The sequence below is a fragment of the Anarhichas minor genome, unplaced genomic scaffold (genome assembly GCF_050575085.1).
Source record: "Anarhichas minor isolate MPS153535 unplaced genomic scaffold, ASM5057508v1 ptg000005l, whole genome shotgun sequence".
Classification (NCBI taxonomy): Eukaryota; Metazoa; Chordata; class Actinopteri; order Perciformes; family Anarhichadidae; genus Anarhichas; species Anarhichas minor.
The window spans coordinates 2098356-2107988 of record NW_027466451.1 but is presented as its reverse complement, the minus strand read 5'-3'; positions in this window follow the sequence as shown (position 1 = coordinate 2107988).

Sequence of the window (9633 nt, the reverse complement as noted above, 5' to 3'; positions counted from 1 at the left end):
ATGTACATTTTCGCATTGACTGCCCTTTGTCCACGTTGCCAAACTTTTGTCCCAACTTTAGTGGGAAAATCCACCAACAACGTACTTTAACAAGTTACTTGCACTGTTGCGTTTTGATCTTGTTACATTCAGTTTATCAGTTATTGTTTTTATTGAACTCATTACATTGTATTTCCCTCTCACTGACATCTGAAACAATTGGCTGATTATATTTTCCTTTGATTTTTTTTTAGGTTTGTCTGTTTTGTATCAAATTACACGGAAAACACAATCTCCTAACTTTATAGAGAAACAGAATATATTTTTGAAACAGAATATAATTTTGATCCCCAAATCCAGGTGTGAAAAACTTGTTGCATCATTCCCAAGAAGATTCATGGCTGTACTAGCTCAAAAGGGTGCTTCTACTCAATACTGAGCAAAGGGTCTGAATACTTATGACCATGTGATATTTCAGTTTTTCTTTTTTAATAAATTTGCAAAAATTTCTACATTTCTGTTTTTTTCTGTCAAGATGGGGTGCTGAGTTAATTAATGAGAAATAAAATGAACTTTTTTGATTTTAGCAAATGGCTGCAATGAAACAAAGAGTGAAAAATTTAAAGGGGTCTGAATACTTTCCGTACCCACTGTATATGCAGTTTTTTTAAACACAGTAAAACCCGCTGAGCTTTCCCATTGCCAGTAAACGAGCACACCTTCATGTCTTTCTTCTGGTATGCCACGTTCAATGTCACGAACGGGGGCAGAAAACTGAGCTAGTAAACCGTGGAAATGTTACAGTGGTTACTTCTTTTGTTTTGTTCTGTTCCTCTGTTACTTATTCAGTCTCCTATCAATCTCTCAAGCCAGAGTTAGTGATTGTTGAAACAGCGAAAATAGTAACAAAGACGGTTTTGACGAGTTACATTCGTTTCTCTTGATCAGTGAGGTAAACTTACTCTGCTGTCAACAGTCCCGTGGCTTTGAGGAGCTCATATAACATCTGTTTCTTTTCACGTCTAACTCTGTGAATAAAGGGTTTATTTCAACCAAACCAGAGTTGGTGATTGTTAGAACAGTAGAAGGACTGTTTTATTATGTTTTTGTCGATTTTGAATGATCCAGCGAGGTAAAATGACATGTTGTCTGGCTGGAGTCTTGTGGCTTTGAGGAGAGCATATTGATTGAAAATGTTAATGAATATTAATTATTGTCCAAATCCCTATGTAAATTATGTATTCACTTCAATACGTCACATTGCTTTCCCACTAAAGACAAAAGCCAGATGTTAGTGGGGTCATTTTCCAGAGGAAAGGGGTTTAAGTCATTACAAGTCAACGGGCAAAACATCATCAATGTAGAGTTCATTTATTCTTTAGAAATGATTCGCTGAAATAAATAAAAAATTCTAGCTGCTCAGAACCTACTGTTTAAGACGTCCTGCCAAACTTCAGGTAAGAATCTATATTTTATTAATTATAAATAATAAATACTTTTTCATGGACTTTGTGCTAACTTTTAAATCAATACTTTGTGTTACTTTGTTGGTACTGGGCAGTACTCTGCGGCGGGTGGGGGAGGCGGGTCTTAGGTGACAAGCTCGTCGACATTCCTGACTCCCCTGTTTGGACAGAATGGAAGGTATCTGAATCACCTGACCGTGCGTTTAGGTGAAAAATGTAAACTGCTCTCTAAAAACCTGTTTTTTCAAGAGTCTAGCTACAGTGCTATGATAGTTTTTTTTTTTTCTGCAGCACACTTTACTAAAATCTCAGTTGAAAGTTGAAGGAGCACTTTACATTTCTCACTTTACAATAAACGCAAACAAAAAAAGTCAAATGAGGAATTATGTTGGAAACCTTTGTTGTTGAGTTCAGGGGATAGCAATTGTTCCCCAAAATATGAATTGTTTGAACTTAAGCTAAAGCTTCATTTGTCTCAGACAGGAAGACTTTACTCTCGTATGGCTAAGCCCATAGCTTATTGACCATACATCTGCCATCACTCCTCATGCAGGCACACTCATTATTTCCTGGCTGTTATTGTTCGGGGCTGTCAATCATATCAGCTGTCAAGATCAGCTGGTCTCTCTAGCCAATAGCACAACGACACCGGACATCGTCAGCCTGTCATCTTGCTGCTGTCTTTCTTTAAATATGATTGTCTCTCTACCTTCAGTTAGGTCAAGCTGCTGTTATGCACCCCTCCACCTCCCCATCTCCGCCCAATCTTCGCAGATTCATCAACTTCATCAACTCATCATTCTATCAACCTCATCAGCCACCATCACCACCAGTGTCTGGACTCCACGGGGGGATTTATATTGTTGCCGCTCAGGGCAATCACAACTCGATGACAAATCTCGTTGAGTTCAAGCGCCAAAGAATTTCTGTGTAACTCATTAACGCAGCATCTGTCATAATAAATGTTAACTACTAATCATTCACTTGTCTCTCCTGATTGAAATATCAATTTCAGAGAAAGGGGGGATGTGCTGTGGATAACTCTAAGTACATTATTTCTAAGTTATCAAATTTTATATTGTATTTAAGACAGGTTGACTTCAAATGCCCGTGGGGATCACACAACATGTTATCTCCTTTAGAACTTTAGAACTCCTTTATTTGCACTTTAAACAAATAACTTGGCCCAAGCAGTTAAATCAGTATAAAGTGCATGGAAATCATTAATAAACGTGTTTATCTGTTGAGTCACTTGGATGAAGCGGCACCTGCGCGGGTAGTTGGCGGCGCTCAGAAACCTGGATGAGGTGTATACGTGTTTCTTTCGGAGCACTCTAGCTCACATGTTCTGTAATTTGGATATTAGGGGTTTGTTATGCTCCACAACAAAAACCCGATCATAACCGGGATACATGTCCAGTATTTTTGTTCTGTTGATTGTATTAGACAAATGAGATCTGGAGTGTCTCACATACACACACACACACACACACACACACACACACACACACACACACACTATATGCCCCTAGCCTGATTTGGCCATTGCAAGATTGGTAAAAACTTTTATCATTTTTTTATTTTTAACTTTAAAGCTGCAGTCGGTAACTTTAATAAAATAACTTTTTGTTATATTTGCTCAAGCTGTCACTTTATACTGCCAGTGATACATGAGAGAGATAATCCGGTCCCTCTGGCTCTTGTCAGTGCTCATATAGTCATTTGAAAGATTTCACAGGGCCTGAAGAAAAGAAACCAATCAGAGCTGAGGGATCTCTAACGCTGCTGTCAATCACTGCTTGCAAAGCTCACAAAACTCTGATCAAACTTTTACTAACCAGCCCTGAACAAATCTGAATTAACATTCTACATTGTCTAATCTATCGCCTCAGTTGTTTTCAGAAGAATATTTTAGTTACTGTTCAGCTGTAAAGTTAGGAAGTTTGGTCGGTGGGCGGTGCTTGGTTTTAGTTTACTGTTTTCAACATGGCCGCCGGGTCACAAACTCTCGTTTCTGGAAGCATTATGTAAGTAACAAGCAGTGTTAGCAGACAGCTGCGTTAGAGACTCCTCGTCTCTGATTGGTTGTTTTTCTTAAGGAATGTTGGAATCTCGCAAACGTCTTTAGGAGCACTAAAAAGAGGCAAAGGAACATGATTGCTTTTCACAGATTATCTGTCTTGTGCAGTTCTATCAGGATATAGTGACAGTTTGAGCAAATGTGAAAAAAAGTTATTTTGATAAAAGTTGCCAACTGCAGCTTTAATGTTGAACTTGAATGTATTTGTGGTAATTTGTACGCCTCTCATAAAGTTAGATGACTATCTTTACTGATGGACTAGCCTGTTGGAGTAGTGACTTTATTTAATTTTGATGAAGTTGTATTTAAACTCACACAGGTCTGCACCATGCCTTACTGGTTCTCGACATTAGAGAACCAGTAATTACACACGTATTATAGTGTGTAATATATGTGTTTATATACATTTATAAACACAGGTTTTTAAATGTATTTTTTAGTCCGTCACTGTTCCTCTAAACAACTAATAATGCAATCATTCAATCATCTGGTGCAGGCAGACACACTGGTATGTAGATCCCACTGTGACAAGCAGATAAGAGGCCTGATTCACCTCCTATTGTAAATCAGAATGTGAGTGAGTAAGTGAGACAGAGAGAGGGAGAGATCCACCCTGTATTGTTACACTGGAGGCCAGCCAGAAATGAATGAAGCCACCTGACACAGATGAAAACAAACCTGTCCTTCCACCTGTCACACCCGGACACACAAAACCAAAACTACCCTGACTGGAGGCCCCGGGACATACCGTGCATGACGGACATACGTGAGCTGGACGTGATTCAACTGCACCTTGCAAAAAAGAGGAGTGTGACTCACAGGACTAAATTAAAGTCATCACAAGGTCTCGCCACTTTTGCGGTGGAATATAGTGGTTTTCCATTTTCAAGCGTTGACTTTAAATATCTGCTTCAAGAAGCGTGGCATGGGAATGACAACAAAGCTTGGTTCAAAGGGAGGTAAAACACGTCACATGAAAAAATGAAACAGATACTTTATGAAATACGAAAAAGGGGAACGAGAGGAGAGGAGCTTTGGAATTAAAAGCAGCAACAGGTTGGCTCACCGCCCTGACTGGTTTGCATAGCTGACATTCCTGCTCACGTATGCGCTTCTCTCTCTTTGTCTCACTCTCCCGCTCATGCATCCCCAAGAGGAAGAGGCAGGGGGATTGAAGTGGAGGTGTGAGTCAGGCTTGAATTCATTAAGCTCGAGCTAGCTGGTTTCCTGGGTGTGGCTCCAGCAGGTTAGTAGAGTCACATGCAGTACTTATTGCTGCTAGCAGTTGTTGCTAATTGCAGTATTTGCGTTTGAATGGTTACTCTTGTTCTGCCTCCCCCCCAAAAAAAACATTTTCAGTGTCTCAAGGGAAACATATGGTCCATTCATTATTCAATGCTGGGACAGAGACTCTAGATTTATAGTTAAGGCTGGATTAAAGGGGACCAAAACCTAATTTTGCATAGGGGCAACAACGAGTAGTGGGCCCCTACTGATCCCCTCCCATCCCTCCCACTCTCTGTGTATTGTGTAAGTATCCTGTCGCCTTTAGGTGCAATGTCTAAGATCTGACCTGAATTCATGCTGAAAAGAAAAGTTTTGTTGAAACAGCAAAATTTGTTAAAACTGCCTCAATAGCGCTTTTTTCTAAGCTGATTGAGGTGATTTTTGCCTTTGTTGAAAGAAGAGTTGATGCGCTATATGGAATATGGAAACACCTTTGCCGGATGAATTCAGACGAACCAAACATTTAACTCCCATTGAGTTAAATATTTTCTACGTCCGTCAACAGAATGTGAAGAGGTTACAGTTTTGAGGTTCTGTCAAAGACGTCTACTATTGTGCCCCAGAGATATTAACTAAAATTAGCATGCTAACCAGCTAGCCCCGGCCCGTCCTGTCTTTTAATACCACTTGTACCTGGAGAGGCGATACTGTACTGTACTGTAGCATCCAGTCCGTCCTTAGTCCAACATGAGAGGCTCAAGAAGTAGAGCTGCCCTGAGGGTTGTCAATAAGGTCGAAGGCACAGGGTCAGTGTACGTAAAGTTTTTTATTGGATTGAAACCAAAGTGGCAGAAACGAGAGAATTACTTGTATTTTCAATTTTTCCTCCACGCCAACAAGAGACTACTTCACTTGGAGAAGGGCGGGCGGCGGCTCCAGGAGACAAACCTTTAGGTAGCTGTTAGCTGTAGCAACGAACATTAAGCCAGCACAAGCCCCAGCGTCAGGAGTCAAGGACGGCTGGCACTTGGTCTAACCTGTGTAATGGCAGCAACAGAAAGTTTCCTGATCCGTTGGGGAGTCGGGCAATCCCCAGCGTTTAGACCCCTGCCACTGGGGTTGCACTGATTGAATTTCAGTTTTTACAGCTAATCGCTAACTGAAGGTCCATCTCCTGTAGGGCGTTCTGGTTAAAGTACCATACCATAAAACCACAACATCCTTGGTTCAGTTCATGTTGTATTTGGTGACATTTAGTCTGGATAATGCACAGAACACATAGGGACTATTTTTTAAGTAGAAAGTAGTCTCTACTTTTTCGAGTGCAGGGATACTGTTCCCAGAAAGAGATGCTGTTGTTGCATTTTTTCGATATCATGTTTCAGTTCTGCCGGCACCACAAGTTTAATTCCATCCACCTCCATTGCATTGAGGTTGAGGCAGATATCTGTGTACCTGGACAGAAAAAGCTAAACTATCTGTATGGATTGGTACCACCTGATGAAATTTTAAGAAATATGCGTTCTATCTTTTTTTTAAAGGCCCAGACAGTACATTTCTGACCATATAAATAACACATCGGACATTCACATGGTAATGATGGTCAGTCAGGAGACCCGTCGAGTCAAATTCCTTGTATGTGCAACATACCGTGGCAACAAACGATTCTGATTCTGATTTGGTCTGTCAATCCAACATTTTGGTCCAGAGCAAGATCTTAACTACTACTGGTCAGAGAGGAAATGTGTTGTGAGGATGATTGCCAATAGTTCTGGTGACCCCTTGACCTTTCTTCAAAGACCACCATCTGGCCAAATGTCACAAGAAATCTATCCAAATTGCCATGGAATTTACTGAACACATTCTTGCTCCCGTGAAGATGAACCCATTTCATTTTCAACACTCAATAGTCGTGTTTCCAATTGACAACTTTTGAAATAGCTACAGCATAGTTTTGTCGGAAGTCGGTGCTAATCTGCCAGTAAACAGAGTAGAAGTATTCGAGGTTGCTAACCGGAAACAAACCCATCTACGATCGAAAAAAGGAGAGAAGGAATTTAGGAATTTGTTTCAATCAGGCAAGTTTTTATTGTTCTTTCATGTCAGCTACTATTGGTAATGTTACATGCTGTCCGGAGACAAAGACAAGCATTCATGCATTATGGTAATATCCAAGAAGAAGTCAACAGAGACAGCAGTCGATCAGTCATGCAAGTTAAATGTTCGCTCCGTCAGAATTGATCTGTCAAAGGCGTTTCCATTATTCATTGAGCACATCAACTCTTTTTTGACGAAGGCAAAAACCACCTCAAGAGAGCATAAAAACTTTTTTATATATATACATCTTTATTTATTTGAATGCGCATTTTTGTAGTATTGCATGAGAAAAGTTGTAAAAAGGGCAAAATCTGATAAAAATGTTCTCAATGGCGCGAAACCGTTTTTTCGATAGCTTGAAGTGGTTTTTGTCTTTGGATTATGGAAACGCCTTTGTCGAATAAATTCTCACTTGGCAAACATTTAACTCGCATGCCTGATCAGCTGTTTCTGCTGTGGGTGTCTTCCCTGATATATATATTTGTATTCGTCTTTGTCTCCATTTAGCATGAAACATGGCCAATACTAGCGGACATGAACGAACTAATGAAACTTGCCCAATTGAAACAAATTCCTGAAGGCCTCTCTCCCTTTTTCTCTCATAGATAGGTTAGATGGCCAAGGCAACTTGTTTTGTTTCCATTCGCAACCTTTACTTCTTGTACTCTGTTTACCGGAGGATTATAGTCATGCGTAGAACATATAGCCTCAACCTCCACGAAACTACGCAGTCTACGGTAACGGGTCTTTGTGCGGCATTTCAAAAGTTTGCTTAAAATTAGCTTGACAATCGAATGGAAACGTAGCCAAAGCGCCTTCCTCTATTGTAGACCCCTAAAATAGGAACGTAGCTTGATCTCTTTGATCTCTTTTGATTCTTGATCTCATAATATGATGTGAAATTAAGGCTCTATCTCAAACCCATCACCACTATCCCAAACGTTATTCCAGATTCTCATATTAATCAATTCAAGTTAATCGGCAAACCACGCGTATTCCAGCTGTCGGAGGAATTTTGAGGCATCGCAGTGACTCGACACTGAGCCCAAATAGTCACTGTCATTTCTAATTTTGCACACATGCCACTCACTTACACACACACAAACTGTGCGTAAACATCAAAGTTTTTTGACTGGCCTGTATGAGATCACACTGTTGATCCAACTCCTCCCTTTTCCAACTTTCCTCACATTCCTACATTCCACCATCACTGAGGGAGGAGGAGGAAGACGGGAAGACGATGGCAAGGACATATGAGGAGTGGAGGGAGAGAAAAGAAAAAAGGATATGAAAGAGAGGAAGAAGAGAAGAGTGAAAGAGTTCAATAGAGGACCTGAAAGTTTAGGATCATTTTCTGCTCTCTCTCTCTCTTTGGAATGCATCCTTATCTGGAAGGCTTACACGTTGTTGGTAATAACAGCCTCTTACGTAACATAAGCATGTGGAGGTCCTGCCATGGTACACACACACACACACACACACCGACCCCAGTACGGGCTGGTACTCAAAATGATTAGGACGGGCTAGCACAGGGTGTAAATCTTAAGGAGGAGGAAAAGCTGAGGTGGAGGAGCAAGAGAAGAGAGAAACACGCGTAACTGAAACTGAAGATGAACCGAGATACTGGGAGCGTTTGACTGTTAGTTTGCTTGGTGCGATCAGTTGCGATAAATATTTCCCCACGTCTGCAAACTATCAGATTCAAAAGTGAATGATTGAGAATTGTTCGTCATTTCATATTTGGGCTCGCGGGAGGTAAAGTGTCCCAGCTGACAGTTTTACAATCTTTGTTGTCAGGATCTGAGAGATCATTAAGACATAACATGAGCCAAAAGAAACACGGATAATGGGGCTGAGTATTACGACCATGCACGCCATCAGAAGACAATGGCTTTGTTATACCACTTGGAATAGTATTGATGTAGGCTGGTATAGTTAAGCAGGATGTGAAGTGATGTGTTCAGTCTTCAATCCTTGGGAGTTGGTCAATAAATTTGACAAAAAACTAGTGCTGGGCAAGTTAACGCGTTAATTTCGCGTTAACGCATTCATTAATTAACGCCGACAATTATTTTATCGCGCGTTAAAGCATTTTTTAAATTTATTATAATTTTTTTTTTTTTTTAAATTGAAAGACAAGAGACAATACATTGCATCTCCCAGCTGGCCTGGGAACGCCTCGGGATCCCCCAGAATGAGCTGGGACATGTTGCCGGTGAGAGGGAGGTCTGGGTCGGCCTGCTTGGCCTGCTGCCACCGCGACCCGACCCCGGATAAGCGGTGGAAAATGGATGGATGGATGGATGGACATTGAAAATATTTTAAGGAAACACTGAGCTACGCTCTCTGTGAGGTTCTTTTCTTTCCGTAATGTTGTATCTTCTTATAATAAGACTCTGAGCCCGACAGTCACAAAAACAAGCACTTTTAGTGGACGTACATTGACAGTGAGGACCCATCGCACATAGCGATTGCATTGCAGGTTGTTTATTAGACAAATTAGCTGAATAAAACACACATACAATATAAGTGTGAAATCTGTTTATTTGATGCACATCAAGATGTTTATGTATGTTTTCCTATAATTTGTGTATTTGTTCTGACACCTATACACATGGAAATTGATAGTTTGCCTTGTAAACCCATTTGGGCTGGAAGATACTTCATTGATTATATGAATCTGAGTAGATTTTTGTTGTTGGACATAATTTAATCCATCGAAATGTAAATATTTTTTGGCAATATTAATTCTACAATGTTTCCAGTATAACGTTATGATGGTGA